This window comes from Salmo salar, chromosome ssa03, assembly GCF_905237065.1.
Source record: "Salmo salar chromosome ssa03, Ssal_v3.1, whole genome shotgun sequence".
Taxonomy (NCBI): domain Eukaryota; kingdom Metazoa; phylum Chordata; class Actinopteri; order Salmoniformes; family Salmonidae; genus Salmo; species Salmo salar.
The window spans coordinates 18,169,394-18,175,393 of record NC_059444.1 but is presented as its reverse complement, the minus strand read 5'-3'; the positions used below and the strand labels follow the sequence as shown (position 1 = coordinate 18,175,393).

Sequence of the window (6,000 nt, the reverse complement as noted above, 5' to 3'; positions counted from 1 at the left end):
TCCTGTCTAAAATATGAGGAAACCAGAATCTTAAGAGTTCTCAAGTGTCTGCTTGTATTCACAGTGACATAATTTGAGGATTTTACTTTTCAAGGATAGTGTTGGTTTATTTCTGACTGTGTAAGCAAGCATGGGTTGATGGTGAGTATGGTAGAGACTGGGTGTGTATGTGTATTCAAGTGTCTGTGTGTGTCTCTCTCTGTGTGTGTGTGTGTGTGTGTGTGTGTGTGTGTGTGTGTGTGTGTGTGTGTGTGTGTGTGTGTGTGTGTGTGTGTGTGTGTGTGTGTGTGTGTGTGTGTGTGTGTGTGTGTGTGTGTGTGTGTGTGTTTTGGTGGTATTCCCTGTCTGTGTAGCCTACTTATAAGTGACCACTTTCATTCTTGCATGAAGAAAAAAAAGAACTTCGAGGCACATGATCATATGTGCATTTGTTAAAAAGTCATAAGGCGCATCTTTCATGTCAAGGCACAGATTGGATCATGCTCCCTAATTAATTCAATTAGGCTGATTAAAGTGAGCATGATATGGACAAAATGAATATGAATGTATAAACTAATGTATATGCCAATGCCTGAAGATCACCGGGTTATGGTTAGGGAAATGGCTATCATTAAATGATGTCACAGAAATATATCAAAACTGGAACATTTGCTCCGTTATTGCTTTGATGAACGTGTATACAACCCAGCATGACCAGTCTTCATAAAAAGGACGCGTCTCCTTTAAGAGAAAATGGGGCGCAACATCTACAATTGTAGGGGTGCACAAATCGACTGAGAATTAAAAATAGCATCATATCTCTAGCACCAATTATTTATCGTTAACAATTCATCAATAGTTATGTTATAATAATCAAGCAATATGAACTTAAATCATTATACGAAGATTAATATGCAAGAACATTTGGAATATGTCCCTTGTCACCCCTTTCCCTGGCGCCGTCATTGTCTGGATACGGACTGTACAGTGCGCTGCAGATTGCGTTGAATTAGCTGTTTGGTGTTGCCCATACAGTTTGGAGGCCATCCCCACACGTTCCGTATAACGGAAAGATACTGCAGCATCCTTTGTTTTCCTTCGCTGGGTATCAAGGTAAGGAATTGACCTATGGTTTACCATATGCTTGTCTAGTAGCCGATATATTCTGCACAGACTGGCGTTGCCATGCATTCTTGACTTCTTTCGTCCGTTTCCCTCAATTCTCCATCACCGTAGGCTGAATGGATTGTTTGAATGATGTCAACTAGCTAGCTAGTTATTAAACACAAAATATGGAATAAAGTAAAGTCTGAATAAAGTCAATTTCAGAATAAATTCGTGAACATGTGCGACGTCGTGTTTCAACCGGCATGCAAGCACCAGGCAACGTTCGTGCGTACTCCACTGTTGTTTTTTGGGCTCACATTGCTCCATACAGGTTGTTGGTGGCTGTAATTTAGTAGCTACACGAGTCCTACAACGTTGCGTCATTACATCAGCCTGAAGCAGCAGGTCACAACGAAACGATGCAACTAAGCCTCAATGTTGCTCTTTTTTTGCGGTTTTAACATTCTGCCGTTGTGATGTTTTGGGTGGCCCGAGCGCTGGGGGATTGCTTAGTCAGCATCGTTATTGTATGCTTGTATGGGGTTATGAGATGTGACATAATTCGAGTAATTGCCCGCTAACAAGCAGGGAAACTTGGACTCGCCAGTCCACTGAGAACATGGCATACAGGACAATGTTATGGCTCTTCTGAGATATTGTGGTGTTTGTCTGTTTTGACTGACATTTTTAGGCTGAGACACACTGTCTTTATTAAATAAGTGGAAAATTAGTGGAAATTAAGTGCAAGTGTATTGCATTGATTATATGTTAGCATTAGGTCTGTTAGCATCGAGTGCCAATAGTTTAAAGCGGCAATCAGCAGTTGAAACATTAACTAAGTGCAGTCCCCGCCCCTGTTTCGGGTAAAAAGCTGAGGGATGGGTCTGGAGAATTGTAACAACTCTCAAATTCATAGACAGAGCTACGGATGCAAGTACTGACCGTCCATGATATCAACATTCTAGTTTTAACCATGTTTTGAGGCTCCTATATAGTGTTTGTTTATATTTACTTTGTTTACAAACATTGGATTGAAACAAGTTTATATTGGGTCTGATGGGGTACAACAGCTGAACTAACTCTGGCTGAATCATTTGATCTACAGTGCCTGGTACACAGCTGCACACAACAGGTTTAGTGTCAAAAGCTAAATATTGGGATTAGAGAGTGTGTGTGTGTTCGTTCGTTCGTTGGTAGGCTGCCTTGGAAAACGCATTTGGGTATTTTGTATCAGTGTGAACAGATTCTCAGGGAAATACGAGGGAAAAGCATTAGGCTTGGATGAATTTAGCAGAAACACTTTATTTGAATGTTCTGTCATACTGCCTGCATAAGTCATAAACATGACTTAGCTTGACATAATACGTTTCCTATTGACAGTATGTGAAGCATGATATGTATATAACAGGTTTATGACAGAGACCAGCACTGTGAAGCATGCGGTCATAAATGTAATGTCAAGCCCCAAGTCACTTTTATTACACATCAAATGTGTGCATTAAAAGGTAAGCTACCATTTAAAAAAATATGCATTTGGCCCAGGCCTAATCATTTGAAAGGGATACTGCGAGATTCTGTCAATTATCTCTACAGGTATGCTAGTGTAATGCTACTGTACTTGTAGACTTCCAGTCATTGCGCTACTGCTAGTTAGCTTTGGCTCGCAAAATTAACTTCCGTCACACTGCACGCAGAGACATTAAAATGGTATCCACGAGTTCATCTGACTGTAGAAAAATGGCTTACTTGCCAGAATCTCACAGTATCCCATTAAAGCTTGACACTGTTGTGATGCATATTGCATAACAGCAATAGCCAAACATTTTAGGCAAAAAACCTGACTGTGTGCGTCATAGTTTGCCGACTCGAAACAACACATTATGACACCGTCGACACATTCTGTCCCTGCTGTGTAATTGGCCAATTTGTATTCCCCTCTTGAGCACATTAATATTAAACACTAAACCTGCCCAGTTGCTCACCAATAAACTCATCCCTTATCTGGCCTGGCCACGCACACCTGGGCTGGCACAGCCAAGACAACAGCAGCTGTTGATTCTAGTGTTCATCACTAAAACTTTTTAGTTGTGAGGAATGCTGAACCTTGAAGAATTGGAGAGATGTCTAACATATGGGTCTCACAGTCAATGCCAGGTCAGTGTGATACATTATATTCATCTCACTATTCCCAGTTATCTGGAGTAGTAGGCTGTGCTATTATACACTACATGTTTGTTGCCTCTTGCAAAGGGATATAATTTAGGCTAGCCTACACTCTGCTATGGCAAGCAGCAAGGGATAATGTCAAGAGGAACACAGAAATGCAGTAAATGCTAACTCTAAATTGTATTACCTTCACTAGGGAGTCATTAGCTTCACTCCTGAAAGTGTTATGACTGCTGCTTGTACTGAATGTCCATATGTAACAGTATAGCTTCCGTCCCTCTCCTCACCCCTACCTGGGCTCGAACCAGGGACCCTCTGCACACATCAACAACTGACACCCACGAAGCATCGTTACCCATCGCTCCACAAAAGCCGTGGCCCTTGCAGAGCAAGGGGAACAACTACTTCAAGGTCTCAGAGCGAGTGACGTCACCGATTGAAACGCTATTAGCGCACACCCCGCTAACTAGCTAGCCATTTCACACCGGTTACACATAGTGCTGCTGCCTCTCTATGCCATAAACATTAACCAAAAGTACCCCCTTAAAATCTGTCGGGTTTACATTAAGAAAACAAAACATGAAGATGACAAGCTAGCCTACAAGGAAAACCAGTAAGTCACTTGAAAATATCACTCGGCATGTTCCTAAAAACATACAAGACATGCAGTGCCTTCAGAAAGTATTCATACCCCTTGACTTATTCCACATTTTGTTGTTACCGCCTGAATTATAAAAGATTAAATAGATTTTTTTCTCACCCATCTACACAAAATACCCCCTAATGACAGTGAAAACAGGTTTTTAGAAATGTTAGCAAATTTATTGAAAATGAAATACAGATATCTAATTTACATAAGTATTCACACCCCTGAGTCAATACTTTGTAGAAGCACCTTTGGCAGAGATTACAGCTGTGAGTCTTTCTGGATAAGTCTCTAAGAGCTGTGAGTCTTTCTGGGTAAGTTTCTAAGAGCTTTCCACACCTGGATTGTGCAACATTTGCCCATTATTCTTTTCAAAGTTTTTCAAGCTCTGTCAAATTGGTTGTTGATCATTGCAGGACAACCATTTCCAGGTCTTGCCATAGATTTTCAAGTAGATTTAATTCAGAACTATAATTCAGCCAGTCAGGAACATTCACTGTCTTCTTGGTAAGCAACTTCAGTGTAGATTTGGCCTTGTGTTTCAGGTTATTTTAAGGTGAATTAGTCTCCCAGTGTCTGGTGGAAAGCAGACTAAAGGATTTTGCCTGTGCTTAGCTTCATTCCAATTTCGTGATATCCAATTGCGATCCAATTGCGATCTTGTCTCATCGCTGCAACTCCCCAACTGGCTCGGAAGAGGCAAAGGAGGAGTCATGCGTCCTCCGAAACATGACCCGCCAAGCTGCGCTTCTTATCACCCGCCTGCTTAAGCCGGAAGCCAGCCGCACCAATGTGTTGGAGGAAACACCATTCAACTGACGACCGGCCCTCCACAAGGAGTCGCTAGAGCCCGTTGAGCCAAGTAAAGCCCCCCCGGGTCTGGACCAATTGTGCGCCGCCCTATGGTACTTCCGGTCACGGTCGAACCCCAGGCTGTTGCGATGCAGTGCCTTAGTGATTACAAGTATATCCATAACATGATGCAGCCACCACTATGCTTTCAAATATGGAGAGTGGTACTCAGTAATGGGGCAAATTCAATACAACACAAGTATAACACTTTGTATTTAGGAAAAAAAGTGAATTGCTTTGCCACATGTTTTGCAGTATTACTTTAGTGTCTTGTTGCAAACAGGATGCATGTTTTGGAATATTTTGTTCTGTACAGGCTTCCTGTAGTGACTGTGTGTATTGATACACTATCCAAAGTGTAATTAATAACTTCACCACGCTCAAAGGGATATTCAATGTCTGCTTTTATTTTTACCCATCTACCAATAGGTGCCTTTTGCACGGCATTGGAAAACAGCCTTGGTCTTTTTGGTTGAATATGTGTTTTGAAATTCACTGCTTGACTAAGGAACCTTACAGAGAATTGTGTGTGTGGGGTACAGCGATGAGGTAGTCATTCAAAAATCATGGTAAACACTTATTACACAGTTATTACACACAGTGACTCCATGCAACTTATTGTGACTTGTTAAGCAATTTTTTACTCCTGAATTTATTTAGGCTTACCATAACAAAGGGGTTAAATACTTATCTTTAGAAGTGAAGCTCTAAGCTGCTGCAAATGCCTGACCTGGAACAATCTGCGAATCATATGAGCATCTTTACATCATACACTGAGAATCATCAGACTACTAAAGCAGAGAGTATTAGCCGACGTAAAAGACCAGCATTCCAACGAGGGGCTGTGTGGATCTTACACCTATGTTTATCAACCTTTTCTGTGCCAGGGACTGGCAAGTTGTGGTTCTCCACGCCTTATAGCTGAGATTAAAGCTATTAGTTGAGAACTGATGAAATAGTGTCAGCTCACTATCTGACAGAGCAGAGCAGTTAGCAATATCACATGGACTGGAGCTGGTCAACGGAACAGAGGGTTGAGAAACCTTATCCAACTCCTCCTCTGTTCCTCTGGTGATGTAGAGGTTAATCCAGGCCCTGCAGCCCCCAGCCCCACTCCCATTCCCCAGGCGCTCTCATTTGTTGACTTCTGTAACCGTAAAAGCCTTGGTTTCATGCATGTTAACATTAGAAGCCTCCTCCCTAAGTTTGTTTTATTCACTGCTTTAGCACACTCCGCCAACCCGGATGTC

The 6,000-nt window shown here is 41.9% G+C and overlaps 1 protein-coding gene across 1 annotated transcript in view; it reads left to right on the top strand.

Annotated features, from left to right (window-relative positions):
- The first annotated feature begins 829 nt into the window (after nucleotides 1-829).
- The window catches only part of LOC106599160 (protein FAM110B), a 45,780-nt gene continuing 40,609 nt past the window's right edge, over nucleotides 830-6,000 (top strand). Inside the window, exon 1 of the mRNA XM_014190275.2 lies at nucleotides 830-1,092. The gene's annotated coding sequence lies outside the window, so the exon portion shown is untranslated. The remainder of the gene's footprint in view (nucleotides 1,093-6,000) is intronic.